Source organism: Drosophila serrata, unplaced genomic scaffold (genome assembly GCF_035046125.1).
Source record: "Drosophila serrata isolate PLE 108 unplaced genomic scaffold, ASM3504612v1 contig_240, whole genome shotgun sequence".
NCBI classification, from domain to species: domain Eukaryota; kingdom Metazoa; phylum Arthropoda; class Insecta; order Diptera; family Drosophilidae; genus Drosophila; species Drosophila serrata.
In genome coordinates, this window is record NW_028257138.1 from 6243930 (window position 1) to 6263102 (window position 19173).

Consider the following 19173-nt stretch of genomic DNA (forward strand, 5'->3'; position numbering starts at 1 on the left):
TTTTCTTTGTATTTATTCAAGCCTCCTCTCTGTGTGTTAAGCATTTATTTGTTTAGTTTGTTATTTTGCTGGCTGATTTGCCACACTTTGGTTTTGAGCACGTCAAGTTCGTGCCTCGAGTCTTTCGTTTCGCTTGCCTGGTGGCCCGTTGCCCCGATCCTGCAGCAACTGATGATGCCACTCTGCCCCTTCTTGTGGCACATTGTGGTTGTATGGTAATAATCATTTTCCACGGCCCATGTTGGCGGCATGCGACTTTGTAGGTAAATTGCGCTTAATGATTGTATTCAGCGGACTTTACAATATATTGTAAGCAAAAATAAAGGTATATGGAAGGTGTTGCCAATGGATGTCCCTCCCTTTTGCACCTTCGTGACCCGGCAGGAGGCTGACTTGAATTCAATTAGTGGGCAGCATCAGCAGCAGTTGCTGTAATTTATTTTAAAATCACTTATGTTTAAGGCCTCCCATAATAAAATTACTTAATATTAGGTCGAAACGGCTGCTGAGGCCCGATTAATTTTGCATTAGCGTCTGGGTTTTTATGACTACCTTTTTCTTATTTTTTTGTGATTTATATTCAAGGCAAACTTTTGAAAGAGTTCGAGCAGAAAACGTGCTGCGGGCGAGAGATAAATCTTTGTGAAATAATTTATAAAAATAACTAGAAAATGTCTAAACAAAAGCGAGTTTGGCACAAAAGCCAGTTTTTGGCAAATATTAACACGCCTTGAAAATATTTTATGTTAAATCAAAACTAAATAATAAACAAAAGGCAGTCAGTCATGAGTAAAATAAATTAAGATTTTAGGGTTTATTTTTTTCGTTTCTTTTACCCACGCTAAATCAAAAATAATTATAATAACACAAACTACAAATTTATATCTCATTTTGCCGCCCTCAAGTATTTTTGCAGTTTACTATTCGACCTTCCAGGGGCGGTAGACATTACCGTCTCACCTCAATGAGCAGCAAAAGCTATAACGAATATATACAAAATATATATATATAAAAGTGCTATATAGACAGCATTAGGAAACATGTGAAACTGGCTAACAAACAATTGTTAAACTCCGGCTCAGCTGATGAGCAGTGGAATTTAATGAACAAACTTGAATACATCTTGATTAAGAATAAACGCTTCAGCAATTAAATAAATGAGTGTGTTAATCAATGAGATCAGATTCCACAAGAGATTGTTGTTTAGACCTTTAAATAAGTTAACCTTTAAAATCAGTTGTAATTGAAATAAATAGTCTGACATATTTAAGAACTCTAATTGAACAAGTTAAAAACTAATTAAACATTATTAGGACTGAATAGAAACCGCAACACCACAAAGCTTATAAAATCAAAATTAAATAACATGAAAAGCCATAAATAACTTGGCAATCGAAGTCATTTGAAACTTGTTTTCTGCGGTCAACTTTGGGCTAATAAGATTTATATATTTATATTTATATATTTCTAATCACTTACCAATAATTTGTTGTTACTCATTTCTCCGCAAAACAAAATATGTTGGCCGGTCTGGAGATGTAATTTTTGTAGTGTTATTTCTTTGATTTATTTCTTTTGTTTCACTTCACGAATTAGACTATATTTGTTGTACTTTTGGAGTGCCTTTAGGGCACAAATAAACACACACTGTTTGCTTTTTCCACGTTCTCTGTCCCTCAGAGAGATCTGGAAAATAGGATGAGCTAGTGGTTATGCAACGCCAACGCAGGCAAAAATCAATTGCACTCAATTGGAGTGGCCATAAATAAACGAGGTTCGAACATTTATCATCTGTGGCTGCCTCAGCCTGAGTTTTTTTTTTTCAGCTCACAAATTGCATTGGGCCCCCACTGCCGATCATTTGTTGTGTTGGCGTTTAATTTGCCAATTGTGATGAGTTATTGCAAACTGTTTGCATTGGCAAATCTGAACTAGATCGCTGCAGCAGCAGCAACAGTATATGCAGCAGTAGCAGCAGCATCTGCAGCAGCAGCAGCAGCAGCAACAGTATCAGCAGCAGCAGCAACAGCAGCAACAGCAGCAGTCGCAGCAGCAACTGCAACAGCAGCAGCAGCAACAGTATCTGCAACAGCAGCAGCAACAGCAACAGCAACAGTCGCTGCAGCAGCAGCAGCATCATCTGCACTAGCCATAGCGGCTTCATTAAGCGCTAAATTTAGACAGGCCCACGAACCGGATATGGCTTAATGCCGAACCCAACCGATATCCAAGATCTGGCCACTGTCCACCAGCCCCCAGATTTTTGTAGGCAGCACTAACAGCAGCAGCATCACCAGCAGCAGCATCACCCAACTTTATTTAAACACAATTATTTGCTGGGCTCAGGCCAAGAGCAAAGAGCCCCCTTTTGCTTGCTGTTCACTTACACATAAATTTGCATGCGCAACAAATTTGCTGCAGCTTCGTTTTGGATGATGTTGCTGTTGTTGCTGCTGCTGTTGCTGCTGCTGCCGTTGATGTTGATGTTGTAATTTAGTTAATTTTGCCTATTCCAAGGTGGCAGCAGCAGCAGGAGGGACCCCTAAAGAACACAACCCATGACAGAGCCAAGTCTGAGGCAGGAGACTCATGCCACAAAGGCTCGTGCTCCATCGTCTGGGTTGCGTTTTTATTCTGCTTTTATTTTTTTTTTTGTTTTCGTTTCTTTTATAAAGTTGTTGGCTTTTGATTGCGTTGGCGTTGGCGTTGGCATTGTCGTTGCATTTTGCTGTTTTGCTTGCGATTCTTTCAGAGGTTTTGCATGTTCGCTAGCCGTTGTAGTTTTGTTTTATTGCTGCCAATTTGGCTAATTGTATATAGGTAGCGACAAAATACAGCATTAACCGATTTGCTGTGATGTTTATTATGCATTTAGTAATTTGTACTTCTTGTTTTATTGAGTTTTATATATTTGTAGCACAAGCAAATGATTTATTGGTATACTTTGGTATGTCCTTTTACTAAAAAGTATTTAAATGTTATTAAAGATATTTTCAAAAAAAAAGCGTTTAAGTTTTTAGCTTAAAACTCTTTTTATTCTTTATAAAAGTTAGACAAAATTCACAATTTTTTATTTATTTTCAAAGGTATTTTCACATTTTTAAAGTCCGATCTCATAGGTTTTAGCCAAAATATTAATTTAATTAAAGAAAATGAGTTTTTATAATTACTGGTTTAAGTTATAGACAATTTAGTAGTTCATTTGGATAATATTTTAAATAAATAAGGCCTTTCAAATTGTTTAATACTTTGCTTAGAAAATTTATTTAAACACTGGTTTTTTATGCTTATAGCAAATTAAATTATCAGTATTTTTCATTATTAGTTTTATTTTTTAAAATTATTTTTCACTTTTGCAAAATTGAGTTTTAATTAAAAATCTTCAAAAATCTTTAAACCTTTTTAGGGCATCTGCTAAAATATATTATTCATAAATCTTCTATAGTTTCGTTAAAAAGGTTTAAATTATTTCAAAAACTTTCAAATATTCATTCACATATTTTAAGATTCAAAAACTTGTATTAGATTTTTATTTTATTTATTTTTATAGTCAATGAATTGGACTTTATTTCTATTATTAAACACAGTTTTATTTTTATAAATTTGTGTGCCATTCAATTTTCACAACTCTTGTTAACATTTAGAGTTTAGAAATTAGTTTTCGAAAACACTCTTAACACAATGCAGTATTTTATTTAGTGGTTGAATCTGTTTCACAATTTAATGATTGCAAATATGAGAAAAATAAACTGAAGCACACACACACACACAGGGGAAATCATTCAATTCCTTGGCGATGATTTTCCTTTTAATTTTTTTTCCTTATACTTTGAACGCGTTGACGATGCGCGCCGTCGACTTGGCTGGCTATTAAGCACGACTCGGAATGCGGCAAGGCGAGCAAAAGCTGCCACAGCAAACCCCCCAAAGTGGCGGCCGTAACGTAAGCCCCAAATGACGTAAGCTCGGCGGTCAACGAACGAGCATAACACGTAAGCGCGTCAGAGCGAGAGGGCACGACTCTACCTTAACTCACAGATGCTAAAAAAGAAGAGCAAAGCTCACAGATCGATTCAAGTTGGCAAACTGAGGCTCGCGCCTCTCCGGGCCGAGATTATAAACCCCCAAAAGCCGGCGAAAAGGAATTCACCACTGATCATCGTCACCACACTTGAACTTGACCAAATGCACAAATTGCAGAGGCGGACGGCCTCCAAGGGAGCACGTGAGCGAGGAGAGATCGGCTCTCTCTCTCTGCGGTCGCTCTCTTAGGTAAACAAAAACGCTTTCCAGCTGGAAAGCAGAGAGAGAGAGAGAGCGGAACGGGTTTTTGCTTTGACGGTATCACGTGGCCGGCATCGGTTTGTTTTGGTTTTTCAAGTGTTGTTGTTTACAGTTGTGACGTCATTGTTTTGACAATTCCAATTGGCAACAAAGCTCTCTCTCTCTCTTTTCTTTCTCTCTGAAGCAGACTCTCTTTCGTGCTCTTTGGTGGTGAATTTCCTTTACGAAACGAAAGACTTAGGCAACGAACTTGACTTGTGCTCGCTGACGCAACATAAAAAATTCGAGTAAAAATATTTGAGACAAAAAAAAAGCGTATTGAATTTCGCTTTAAGTCGCTGGGCGTGCAAAACTCTGTTCTTACGCTAAGCCGCACATTTGTCTGGCTTTGAAATCAGCTTAAAATCAACGCCTACGTGGGTGTCCATCGGTCTTCCAACAAATAAATAACCATCTGCTTATGGTTCGTGTCTTTTGGTGTGCGAACATTTTTGGCATTCGATTTCATTCGAGGTATTCATTCAATCGATGCAATGACATCACAAACACTTGACTGACACTTTACCAAATTGCATTAGACACTGCAAATATCTGTAGCCCCGAAGTGCATTTGCGGTTTATTCTTTTGTATTACTCACTGGAAATAAATACATTATATATTTTATATGGAGAACTTTTTTATATTAATGACTCTCAAGTACTCACAACGGGTGATCACCAAATAAAAATAAATTTTGGTTCGCTTGATTTGTCATTACATTGATTAATTCTAAAGGTGCGGTTACTAGTATCATAAAATGTTTACTTTTTTAGATGAATATATATGTATAAATGACACACCTTATTAAATATTGTAATACAAACTGAGTCATTCACTTACAGAACTTCTTTGTTGTAAAAATTCATTATTTTCAATCATAAAAACCATAAAACCCCTGTACAAAATCCTAGGTTCTGGCAAACTATGAGATCAGCAATCATCTTTAAAGAAAGATCACATCACAAAAAAACTCTGTTAAACTTGAACGAAAAGATAATCGCTGTGCTGTCGGAACAGACCAATTTTTTCATATTAAAACATAATTGTGCACTAATTTAGGGGCAAAATCATGAAATCTTAAAGGAATTCCAAGGCAGAGATTGCCCAACACATTACCTAGCTTTGGATTCGTAGTAACTAAGCTTAAAAAAAAGGTAACTACATATTTTCGCAGCTCTTATGCTCAGACATCTGTTGATGGATTGTTTTGGGCGTTTGGACAAGGTGTTCATCATAGTCAGAGCTGTTGACCTGGTTGCATAACCATCCGGACCAGTTCCTCCTCCTACACCTGAGCAGGTGCCTAGCAATTAGTCAAATGCAAAAGCAAACACAATCCACAAATAAAGAAGAAAAACAGAAGCTGTTTGTCTATGTTAATTGAATTAGCAAACAAACATCTTGGCAAATATTTCGCAACCCTTTTTATTTGATGTGCATTTAATTAGGGATTTTGGCATCCCTTTACGACTTTGGCACTAACTTTTATTAGCAGGGATCACAGACAATGTAACTAATCGCCAGGGATTTATTCTGCGTTTTTTTTTATATTTTTTACGACCATCCTCCAGCAGCTCCGTTGATGAGCAGCGGTGGTGCGATGCGATGTGGTGCAATGTGGTGCGTTGACAAGCCACTGGCGGTGGTGTGAAGTAAAGAGGAGAAGTGCAGAGGCCTCGGCCAAGATGTCAGTTTCAATTTGAATGCTCAACTTAATCCGCGCGTCAGGGCAACTCATCTCATCTCATCTCATCTCATCTCATCTCATCTGAACCTCTCTGGGATCCCTGTTCCCATGGAACATCGGTGAGTTGAGGCCTCGGATGCGGATGCTAGGCAATTTACGCGGCGGCTTTGCTTCAAAAGCGATCCATGTCCAAGTCAAGTGTCGGTCGAGTCACGGGGGGAATATATACATATACATATATATTCAAAATTAATTTCAACCAGAGCTAAAATTTTTTAATTATGGGTCTGCATTTACTCTTTGCTTGGTTGTGGCATCGATTCATGCAGCCTCCATTTGGGGCGGCTTAATTGAATTCCTGGTAAGACTTTCCACAAGGTTCAAGCTCTAGTGTGGTCCTTGCCAATGCCAAATTGATTTGTTTTACAACGGCCAAGGGAGGATAACGTGTTTGTTTTTACAGTTAACATTGAAAAATGAAACTGTTGCATGTCGACTGCCCATTAAAGATGAATCCTCCACAGTGTATTTCCCTCTTTCCTAGGTAGCCGGAATTTAAGTAGCTTTAATGAAGGGTTTTGCAAGGGCCTTCGACCAGGATTTGCAACTTGGCCTAGGCAAAGAGACAGACAGATTGATGATGGTTACCGGTCTTGGTTACACTGGAAATATATATGGTTTTATTGTATTTTAAAATTGAGATTTTATAGAATTCAGAGAATGGTATTTTATCTGATTTTTCTTAACTTTATACCAAAGTTCACTGAGCTACCAAAACCTATTCACACTCCATTTTTGGCTTCCAGAAAACTTGAAGCTGCAAATGACTAAAGATTACTGAAATTACATCGATAATCACTTCATGAAAGAAGTGCAATATCGCCTTTAGCTTTTCTTTTTTTTTTTTGGGTCATTTTTTTGTTTTGTTGTTTTGGTTTTCCGGGTAAGAAAACGTGGCCATCAGATTGGCACGATATTGCCTTGGCTTAGTCCATCTGTCAGGTGAATTTTTTTGGCCAGGTTAACGGTAGCTCATTGAAATGATTGATCGAACACCCACCAACGACAGCAGAGCAGCCAATTAAGCCATTGACACACTTTCATCTCTACCTGGTTCTACCTGGCAGATCAAACCAACCAATTACCCAATTGCCTGCCAAAGAGCTCTCCTTCACACATAACTGCAAATCCATGACCGAATATTAAAAAAGTTGAAGAAAATCCATAGGAAACCAGTTGCTCATCGCTCATTTGACTGCCGAATGCTTAGTCTTGAAGTGAATTCCTGAACAGGCCAGAAAGCCATTAAAAAATGGTATAACTTGGAGCTTAACTTCGGGCTCAGTTCAATGCTGATTAGGCAGACGACTTCGAGTCGCCAATGGATGACAGCTGCACTCGGGGTTCCTTTGGTGAAGAAGGTTTCCTAGGTAAAGACCAAAGTCCTTGTGCTCTAGACTGGCATTTGAATGTTAAGTGATTGGTTAATTGTGCAGCTGAAGGCTTAGCTCTGAGTGGCTTAAAAAACCATTAAATGTGGCTGCTTAAGAGGGCTAAGATGTATTCCTTCATTAAGTAGGTACTTCAAACAGATAAAGGTTCAATTAAGAGCTTAAACCTCTTTACTGTTTACTATAAAATATAACTAATAACCAATTATACTTGTAAAAAGTAGGTTCCTTTCCAAGTTAAGTATATCTTTATACTTATATTATCAATATTTATAAAAAATCTATTTGCTTAAAGCCCATTTTAACCATTCACTTTATTTTAAAAGGCTTTTCTATTAGCATAATTGTATACCTAGACCCTTGGGGACATGCAAACATTTGGCCAAGCCTCTGCAAATGGCATTCAGTGACAAATTAGCAGCTACACTTGGCCGACTGTCAGTACTCGAGATCCTAATGAGCCGGCTACCAAAAGCTACTACCAACGAAGGGCCCTCGAAACGGCAGCCATTTGTAAATGCTAATTAGAAAAGCAAGTTGCCACTAACTGGGAGTTGCAGTGGCAGTTGCAGTGGCAGTCATAAATTGCGTATGCAAGCCTTTGCTTTTCTGCTTTTGCTTTTTCTTTTTTGTAGACTCCATCTAGGCAAATGAACTGTCAACTGGAATGTGTGTTGTGCCTCCTCTCTGGGCAGAGAACTGGAGGAGCTCAGGCATGATCTACGGCTGGGGCGTGAGTCTGTGTGAGCCAAATAACACAGGTAAATAATAAATCAGGAAAGGCAGAACTTCTGGTTAGAAAATATTCGTTTTTTGTTTCGCTTAAGCGCCTGTCTTACCTCATCTGCCACGCCCACGCATTTGTTAGTTGGTGCTAAAAACTAAAGACTCCTCTTTCTCTCTAGTTTCTAATGAGATCAGTTTGTTTGATCTGCCTCTAGAGTTAGTAACCCCAAAAGAATGCCCACTGGGGTCTCGTCTTTCTCTCTCTCTCTCAGCCAATTTAACGCAAATTGCATAAAAATGTGCCGAAGAAACAAAGGCAGAAAACTCATCCGCAAAACAATCATAACACTGACCTCAATTTCCTGCCAGCCGCAATCACATTTTCTAGCCAGTTTTCGCTGTCCCTGTCTTGGCTCTGTAATTCTAATCAGATGCACAGAACAACAACCAACGAGCAGCACCGCAATTATGATGGACGTTCTATACTATAGAACAGTGGTATCAATGCAGTTGTTTTTGATTTTCTTAACTTGATTAATTTAATAATTTTCATACTATTTGTAATCTCCAAATAGCAGGATTTGTCTAAATAGAATAGTTGTGAAAGAACTGTAACTTTATGACTAAATCTTTTGGAGTAACATAACAATATATTGACTATAGGAAACACTTTGTCACATCTACTTAATTTATACACATTTATTAAATCAAAATGTAATCTTAATAAATTTCTCTATTACATTTTTTGTTCGCTTGCGAACCACTGTCTCCCCCTCGTCGGTCGAGCCAATTGTAGAACATGAAAAATCAATAAAACTACAAAGAAGAAATTTCTTTTTGGCTGGAGGTAACGCTCTGTGTGTACGTGGAATGGCATTTCTATTTTGGCTGATGATTTGCTTTTGATGATGAGCACGAACTCTTCCCAGTTCCATGGACATGGACATGGAGATGGTGTGGAAACCCAGGGAGACTCTATGCAAAAAGTAGCACAGCAATTGGCACAGAAATGGAAATAATTTGCATTTAATGGCATTCGCCGCGTGGGCTGCATATGATGGAACCCTTCTTTTTTTTCTACCCCCAAAAAAGGAGGCGGATGCGGAGGTGGTTCCCTTAGTCCCCCAGCATTATGCACTAATGTCGGTCCAAGTTCAAATCATTAGGCGCATAGTATGGTATATAGATGGAGTCTTTGACTGACCGACGAAGACCAAGAGTCCGAGGCAATTTGCAGAGTGCGCTGTCACGATTAATAACGCTGTCATAATAACACTTTTCTGTGATTGATTTAAGACAATTACAGAAAAGAGGAACACAGCGCTCACGTTTGATGATGTGAGGTGAGGACTGGAGAGGAGCTTGGAATAGAGTGTTCTACCAAAAGGGTTTGGGTTGGGGTTCGGGTTCGGATCCGGAGCTCTGTGCTGTGTGAGCCCTGAGTGATTGGCGCTGGCCGCAGCGCTTAAGAAAGAGATTATCAAGTTGCCAAATGGGCACGTCCGTTGCTGGCAGTCAAGGGAATGGGACTTGCACTTGGTCTTGGTCTTGGTCTCGGTCTTGGTCTTGTAATGGCCTTAACTTGGAGCTGAGACTTGGAACTTGCCTTGCGTTGTTGCGAAAAGTGTTGAGCCGCGCAGACATGCTAAATTAAGCTGAAGAAGATGGCTATCAACACCACCAACACCGCCAAACGAGTGGCTTTTACTTCTGGCCTGGCCAAATCGCTTGATGTTGATGGCTTACAACAAGTAATTGGCAGCATCCAACAGCATCTTCAGTTTTCCGCCTTGTGTCAAAAGGTTTAATTTTTTTGCTTTTTCACCTCTTTTTTTTTATATATTTCACCCGCATGTAATAACATTTCAAGCTGTGTGCTCTCTGGACCCCAAAAACCACTAACTTGAACCAACTTACATGGGTTTTGGCCTCAATGTCAGCCTTCTTCGATTTCGTTTGCAATTCTTCAGTTATTGTTATTAATATTATTATTGTTGTTGAGCTGGCTGCCGGCTTTTGGCCGGGTCAAGTTCAAGGTTTTCCAGTTAACGAATTTTATGCGTTTTTTGACGCTCTTCTTGGAATCTGATTCTGGCTGCTGTTCAGAAATTAAAGTTATGTTTTGCTAGGATTGTTGGAATCGAGAAATATTCAAGGAAATCTGTAAACTGATATAAAAATGAAATGTATTACAGCTTTAGAAGTGTGTAATTAATTGATTTTATTGAAACGAACCTTTATTTTTAGATGGTAATATGTAATTGATATATTTAGGAACTATTAATATTGTTCTGATGTATTATATCATTGTTCCTATCCATTTTATACCCTTCTAAGATCTCTATGAATACTGCTGCAATATCTTATAAAATCTTCCTGGTTTCCTGGCTTCCTTAACTAAAAACTACTAAAAATTCCTTTGCCATTCCCTATATAATTTAACTATATCCTGCAAGCATTCATCATGGCAAGCAACCAGAAATCTCTCCAAGAAATTAAGGAGAGGCCTAAGTCGGGGAAAAAATAGTTTTGTTTTTTTATGGTATGCTCAATGGGTATAAATTCGTAATATTTGCTAAATGCCGCTAAGAGCATCCTCTTTCAGAACGCTTTTTTACCTTCTGCGGCTTAGCGGCTCGGCTCTCGTCCCCCCTTTTCATGATGGACAATAATAATTCTTGGCAAGAGCCATTTTCGTTTACAAATTGCCGCATAAATCGCATATTCAATGAGAGTTCTTTGGGCTCGCTTCATAAAATGCAAAAGAAAACGAAGTCCAGGGAGACAGAAAAATGTTTGCAGCAAGCAATTTCTTCTACCGGCTTTGGCTCGAGATCTCCCAAAGAGGCAACCGGCCAAAACCGTTAACTGGAAAGCTGCTACCACTTCTCCACTCCACTCCTTTCCACTCCACAGTTTCAGTCAGTTGAAATAAAGCAAGTCGAGTGCATATAATTCGTTATGCTTTATTACGAAATTGGATATCCATAGAGTGGGTCGTTGTCCGCCCGACTTGGTCATGAAATTATAGCCGAAATGCCGATTCTGGATCGCTCTTTGGTATCTTTTTGTTTTGGGGGGTATTTCTCCCGCGGTAGCTGCCAAATGACATACTTCTAATTTATGGCCAAGGAGAGCGGAGAGCTGATCTCCATCTTCCATCTTTACAGATCACGCAGCAGCCCCAAAAAGAAATAAGAAGAAAAAGAGATTTCGCCCACGGAAATGGTGGAAAAATTACAGCAGAACCGCTAGATTCTTTGGCCAGCCACATAATTAGTGCAATGTGTGGACAGGCCAATGCTTCCAGCGCATCCCGGCAAAGATCTAGAGTCAAGTGTGCTCTAAGAGATGATGCACAGCGAAAAATTTTAGAGTTAAGAAAGCAGAAATAGAAGAGATAAAAGCAGATTTTGTCTGGAGAAGAGTATACATTTCATTGAATACTTACTTACTCTTGAAACTTTCTTATTTACATATTTAATATTTAAGTTTTTGTCTCAAAAGTATCCTGGGTTTTCCCTGAATAACATACTCTTGAAACTTACTTATTTACCCTTTAAATATTCAAGTTCCTACCTCAAAAGTATCTTGGTTTTTCCTTGAACAACTTACTATTGATATTTACTTATTTACTTTTTAGGTATTTAAGTTTATATCTCAAATGTATCCTGGTTAAGAAAGCAGAAATAGAAGAGATTAAACCAGGTTTTGTCTGGAGAATAGTACACATTTCCTTGGGTAAGTTACTCTTGAAATTTACTTATTAACTTTTTAGGTATTTATGTTTCTATCCCAAAAGTATCCTGATTTTTCCTTGGGTAACTTACTCTTGAAACTTACCTATTTACCTTTTAGGTATTTAAGTTTCTATCTGAAAAGTATCTTGGTGTTTCCTTGAATAACTTGCTATTGAAACTTACCTATTTACCTTTTAGGTATTTAAGTTTCTGTATCAAAAATGTCATGGTTTTTCCTTGAATAACTTACTCTTGAAACTTACCTATTTACTTTTGAGGTATTTAAATTTCTGTATCAAAAGTATCCTGGTTTTTCCTTGAATAACTTACTCTTGAAACTTACCTATTTACTATTTAGGTATTTAAGTTTCTATCTCAAAAGTATCTTGGTTTTTTTCTGGAATAACTTACTCTTGCAACTTACCTATTCACCTTTTAATTAATTAAGTTTCTATCTCAAAAGTATATTGGTTATTTTGGCAGTGTAGCATTCGCATTGCGAGTACATTTTCTGGGCGATCATGATACGGATTCGCGGCGGCTGCCAGTCGTCAATGATTTTATCTGCTTGCACACGGTACCCAGGTACACTCCTCCGCCAGGTGCTCCTCCTGCTCCTCCAGCATCCTCCACTCTCCCAGCATCCCAGTAAATAAACACAGTATGCCAGCGGGCTCTCTTCGTTGCCCGATATCCTTGGGGCAGGTTGGGTATAATGAACTTGGCTTAAGTTTGCCTCAAACTAGTGAGAAGAATTTGAGAAAATAATTTCAATCTATAGAATACCATAGAGAATACCATAGAGTTCTTTCCCCAGGCTGCCTCTTTTTTTATAGATTTTTTTTTAAGAGCTCTGTTTTATGATTTAGAACTGGTATTAATTGATGAATTACGATAGTCCGGGTGCAGTTTTTATAGTCTAGAAAAGAACGGTTTAAAGTTGAAGATTTTATGTTATTTAATTATAACAAAAGTGATACCATGATTTAGTATCACTAAAATATATTTAATTATGTAAAGGAAGTAGTAAATTAAAAAACAGTAAGAAATTAATTGGAAAGCACTGGGTAATAAACTCTGAAATTAAAGTTGTAAGTAGTTTTCTATAAGTTTATTTTATAAGGTATAACCTATTCGAATCTTAAGCTTAGTGCCCACGTTTTTCGCGGCCTGCCATGATGTTAAAGATATATTGTCGCTTCATGTACAGTTAGTTGTTACATATATATTAGCCAGCTGTTGGCCAAAAAAAAGAGCAAGAAGTTGTTTATGGCCAAGTGGGTGGGTGGCCAGCTGTTTGGTGTTCTCAGCTTTATGTCCTCTGAAAGTTTTTTTTTTCATTAACACTAACCACAAATTAGCAGTTCAAGTTGAGTGCTGGATCTGGATTTGGCGGAAGATAACTCAATTGAAATGAAAATCACAGCTAGCCAAGTTAAGAGCTGTTGTTGTTACCGTTACAGCGGAGAATCCATTTATGGCCCGGCGGCTACAAATTGGTTGAATCTTGTTTGCCATGCCCAATCGCGGATGGATCGCGATTAGAAGCGCATTCGCTTTGATTCGATTCGATTCGATTCGATTCGATGCCTAATCAGATCAGTCAAGTTCCCGGTTTTGGTCACAAACACTTAGGCGCCAATTGAGCATCTTTGGCATTTTGTCTAATTAGATTGAAATGCCATAGAAAACCCGCTGAAATTCTCGCATTTCAAACGTGCCACGCCTTATACATGGACTTCCCTTCCATCTGAGGTTCTTGCCTCCTCCTGGTTGGTGGTGTCTCCATCACACGCACATGTCCAGGAGATTTATGAGCTCCTGGCACTACCACAAACCAGAGCATCATCGAATCTCTCAGCAGGATCATCTCTGGATTGACTCGAAATTGCATTCGATTTTTTTGGTTACTGGAGTGAGACTGCAGACTCTTCTTCCTGCTGTTGAAATGAAAGCAGCTCTGGATTTATGTGGTCTGCCTGGTGAATTTTTTAAAACCAGATTTTTTGGGGCATATGCGTTTTGGGGAAAAAGGGTTTAACATTGAGGAAATTGAAGTATTTTCCCTTGGGGCTATATCGGTTTTGGCTTGTGATATATGATCTGAGAAGCAGCAGGTATGCAAAAGAGAGAGAATTTGAATTTTTAATATTATTTGGAAGAGTTCTTAAGGATATGTTTGAAATAAACTAGACTGCATTCAAATTTTCATTTTCAATATTTTTTCTATATCTGTTTATGGTATTTTTATTTAAGTAATAAATACTTTCCTTTTGCAGGCCATCTAAAGTGCCTTTATACCCCAATCCTGATCTTACTTTTCTTATTTATTTTAAATTTAAATTTAAATTATACGCTTGCCTTGAGAGAAAAGTGCATGGCGGCGCTATGTTTTAAACATTTACTTTTGTTAACTCTTTGACTTGGTCTTGGAACTGGGAAAAGGGGCGGGAACTGTAGAGTTCTTGGCTCTCTGGTCCTGGACTTCATGCACGATTGGCAGTTGCAATTCAAAGATATTTCAAATTCTAAAGACCAAGTCAAGGCTCAAGCCTTACCCGCAGGCTCTGCATGCGATTTGCATTTGAAATGCTCGACTCTCCACTGCCTTTTGCTCGAATTTAATAAAAAATGTTTTATTAAGTCATAAAAAATATTTTAATCTCTCTCTCTGTGTACAGTATGTGTATATAATTTGCATAAGTAAATGTGCATCGCAATTGTGCAATTTTGCGGGCCAAGTGCAACCAGGAAGTGGCCCCGCGGAGATTATCTTTCGCTGCTGGTGAGTGGGAGGAGGCTTTCGTCCAGCTCCTCCAGCTCCAGCTGGGTTCCAGAACCCAACTGAATCCATACCAATCCTCACTGGTTCTCTCTCACACATCACGCACCATCAATTAACGTTTATCTTGGCTGTCACAGTCCTTGGCCCAAGCAATTACATGGAATTCCGAGGCATCAATGGTTTAAGATGCCACATCCATGGCGTCACAACATGCCACAAAAAACACTACTAAAACTGACCCCGCAAATTTGTCAAGCTTTGTGGCAGATCTTCCTCCTGGCTCTTGACCAACTTCAGGTACTGGCTAATATTCAATTACCAGTAGTTGCAGGCAGGCAGGCTCATTAGCAGCCAAGGGGGGCGGGGGCTTGTGAACCGTTTTTTTTGTTTCTTGGGCAATACAGAAATTGATGTTATCGCTAAATGACCGCAATTTGCATGTAAATGTTGTTTATCAATTTAAAAAGGCTAAATGCTTTAGAAACTAATGACGGGTCCCAGGCCCAAAAGAATGAAGAAATTTTTTCACCCTCCAGCTGTGGACCGTGTCTGGTAACGGTTCCACCAGGGTCTGTGCATTCATGACCAAGTCCAGTCCACGATCACTCCACTCCACTCCATGTCCATGAAGACCATCACCATGGCACGATGCAAGTAGTACTTCTTGGCGGGGCTCACATTGTAACAACAATATTAAGGTAATGACGTGTCATTAATTTTATTACAAAATGTGTGTATGTGAATGATCCGGTTCGTTGTGGCTCTCCGATGGTGGTGGAGGTTGTGGTTGTGGTTCCATGTTCCTTTACCCAATACCCGCATTTAGCCCCATTGGCGTTGTTTTATTGAAAATCTCTGCCACAGACTGCCGGTCTTCCGCGTTTGATGGTTAGTGAAAGCCAAAAGGTATCTATAAGCCAACAGGAATCGATCAAGAATCCTCTGAATATGCACTTGGAAAAAATTGGGTTTTTATTTAGGTTATTAAAGGATTCTTAAAAGGAGAAACCTCTCTCTCTGCCGGTCTTCCGCGTTTGATGGTTAGTGAAAGCCAAAAGGTATCTATAAGCCAACAGGAATCGATCAAGAATCCTCTGAATATGCACTTGGAAAAAAGGCTATTAAAGGATTCTTAAAAGGAGAAACCTCTCTCTCTGCCGGTCTTCCGCGTTTGATGGTTAGTGAAAGCCAAAAGGTATCTATAAGCCAACAGGAATCGATCAAGGTAGAGTCCTGCAGTTGGAAAAAAGTTGGTCTTTAGGCTATTAAAGGATTATTTAAAAGAAAAACGTCTCTCTACATTGTCCTTAAAGTATCCCCAGGAATCTCCACAAATATTTTAAGTAAAGCTAAATATTTCCTAAAATCCATTTTTTCACTCTTCTTGTTGAATGTCTTCAGGTTTTAGATGAGAAATCAAAGGAAAATACCTTAAATTGTGATGAAATAAATATACCTAGGTGTGTATTCGGGTTTTATCTTTGGTAGCAGAACCATGGATAGTTGTTTTTTTTCTTCTATGAACTGTTGACTGCATAACTCACTTTAAGGAGGAGGCGATCCCCAAGCCGATTGCCTTCATCCTTGGCTGACACTGAAAAATGCAAACAGAAATAAAACAAAAGACTTGAGCAACAAACTGAGTGATTGCAATTGCTGCGGTATGTGTGTGTGCTGTGTGAGGCGCTATTTTTAGCCAAGCTAAATAGTTGGCATTGGCCCAAAGGATGCGGCCCAAAGGAGTCAGTCAGTGAGTCCCATGCCTTATCCACCACATTTCCCTCCTCGCAGCATCCAGCGTCCCGTCTGCGAATCGTCTGGCTCACTGGCAGCATATTATTTTATAGCCGCACGCATAAATCTTGCAAACGCAGATAAAAAGAATACGCTTTATAGAAAAAAATAAAAATCAAAATAAATATAAATAAAAGCACCGATCGCATGGAACGGCTGGCAACCGGATCGGCAGCCCTCGCATTGATGGAAACAATTTATGGCAAAATTAATGATAGATTATGGCGCTGCCAATTAAAAACCAACAAACAAGCGAACAGTTTATGGATGTGGCATCAACTGGACTCGGTGGCAGCATCCCTGCGATAGAAATGAAGACGGTAGAAAGGAATGGAGCTGGAGATGGAGATGGACATGGAGCTGGAGATGGAGATGGAGATGAAGATGAGCATGAGGCGTGAGTCTGTAGAAGAGTAGGTGTTTAGACGGATTGTGGTCATTGGCATTGTCTCTGGTTCCCTCTTGATGAGTGACAAATTACCACAAGTGGTTGGGGTGACATCATACCAAACATGGCCATGATTCCAGGCAATTATAATACAATAAAATAAGGGGAAGCAAACATACATATATGCCTTCTTTTGATTAATAACATATAGCCGAGGGAGTCGAACACAAGTCGGCTATTAAAATCAGTCAAGCGCAATTAGAACAAAGCGAAGCAAAGCCAGGAATTACTCACTCAAAATCAGTGTATTTCCTTTAAGGGGAAACCGAAACCAGAAGAAGTCTAAATCCAATCTTAGCCGGAATTCTGCACGCCTGCTTTTGCTTGGCCTTTTGGAAATCAATGAGATCATCGCCGGCACAGTTTGGCAATCTTTGAGAGAGTATATCCCCTATTCAAATGCCACTCACAGTTTGACTTTGGAATTTGTTAGGATTTAGCTAGAATTTATCAAGTCAAAATGGGTCTACATAAATCTTATTTGGATCAAATTATTTGCCGAAAGCCAAACTGCTATTAACCTTTTAGAATCCAGAAAAGATCAAACAAATATAATCTTAAATACCTGAAAAATATGCTTCCTCTTGAGGTAAGTTTGTTGAAGAGCAAACATGAATAAAGTTCAGTTACCATTCCAGAATTTAATATCACACAAAGCCCTTTCTATATTTCTTTTAAATACAAATCTCAGTTTTGCCAAAATCTTGATTATATTGTATAATTTCCATTACCTTCCCCTAGGGCACCTCTTTAATACTTTTTCGCTACCATTATGCAACGTTTCCTCAACCGAGCACCATGAATTACTCTTTTTTCTAGAACTTGAAAAGTGATTGAAAGTTAATTAAGTTGCCCTGTTTGTTGAGTACGAGTTCAAGGAACTGGCACACGCTTTTGCCAACTCTGGGGGCTAAGCCAAAATTAGAAAACCAAAAGCGTTGATGGCCAGAGGGGAGTCTCCAAGTAAAAGAGTCACCCATCAACACCAACGGCGGAGAATCGCAGACAGAGCCACAAGAGGGAGGTGGGAAGCGGCCTCCAGAATTAATGAAATCACATTGAAAAAGTCATAATTCTTATTGGGGAGCCATGGACCGACCGCAGGGAATCATTAAAATCGTGTGTAGCGCTCTTGTCAAACACACAGAGAGGCGAGGCAGGAACACAGGGTACAGCGAGTGCTCGATCAGCACGCGATTTGTAGGAACAAGATACCAACGACATGTACATCGAATTCAAGAATCGAACAAACAGTCCAACAGGGGAGCAGGGTGGAACACACAGGCCACAGTTATGAATCATTATTCATAAAGCCAAAAACGAAGAAATAAACCAAAGAAAGGTTTGGAAAGGCGGAGATAGAAGGCAGCCTTAGTAATACCCTTTAGTAAGATCTTAAAAATAGTGGATTACTGAAACATATACAAGAAATGTGATCTAATGCTTGTCTTTCCTGATTCTGATAGTGATTTCAAGTAAAATATATACTTTATTTGCTTCTAAGAATGCTCTCAATAAGTGTATATACCCTTGAAAAGATAGTAAAGCACTTTCAAGCACCAAAAAAGCCATCAATGAAGGAAACTTTGAATTGGGCCCCTTGATTATCGCGCTGGGGATTTGTTCATTCCAAATCGAATGCTCAAAATAATGTTGTTTATTTCTTCTATGGCACTTTGGCACTTCAGTTAGATTTAATTCCGCCCCAAGCTTTGAAGAAATATACATTCAAGTAGAAAACTGTGCCACTTCTGGAACCGCTCTCCATTCCCCGGTGTTACGCGTTGGAGTTCAGTCTCATTAAATCATCGTAAAAGTGTCTGTAGCTACTGACTTCAGTATTCCGATCACATACGACCATTTAGCGAGTTTGTTCAGTTGTAGTATTGCGACATGAGCTTTTACCTCATGATCTCAGGCTATATATTCAGCTTGGACATGGGGCGTGGATTGGGATTGGACAGTGTGATTGAATCGTGTAGCACAGTTCCGTCAATCAATCTGATCAGTAGTAGGCTTTACCTACGCCATTTCGATTATATAATGGTATAGCACGTGATTGTTGGATAGCCAAAAATTTTCTTTCGAGATTGAGCACAATGAACTTTAAGCCGGAGATGGAGAGGAAAAACATTACCGCTTCTTGTTAATGCTTTACAATTAAAGTATATAAATAATAGTTGAAAATTAAGTAAAGTATACATTATATTTGTAACGT

The 19173-nt window shown here is 38.9% G+C and overlaps 2 protein-coding genes across 8 annotated transcripts in view; one reads left to right on the forward strand and one right to left on the reverse strand.

The window, feature by feature from the left end:
* Positions 1–4105, reverse strand: part of dpy (fibrillin-like protein dumpy) — a 132709-nt gene extending 128604 nt beyond the window's left edge. For 4 of the 7 annotated variants that reach the window (XM_086830903.1, XM_086830900.1, XM_086830896.1 and 1 more), the window contains exons 1-2: positions 3771–4091; positions 1480–1686 (exon numbers count right to left, since the gene is read on the reverse strand). The gene's annotated coding sequence lies outside the window, so the exon portion shown is untranslated. Of the gene's footprint in view, positions 1–1479; positions 1687–3770 lie in introns of all 7 variants that reach the window. The other 3 variants (XM_086830904.1, XM_086830897.1, XM_086830893.1) reach the window with 1 other exon arrangement.
* Positions 1–19173, forward strand: part of dcma (syntaxin-like domain-containing protein decima) — a 152668-nt gene that overhangs the window by 26240 nt on the left and 107255 nt on the right. The window contains exon 3 of the mRNA XM_020946579.2: positions 11832–11929. The gene's annotated coding sequence lies outside the window, so the exon portion shown is untranslated. The remainder of the gene's footprint in view (positions 1–11831; positions 11930–19173) is intronic.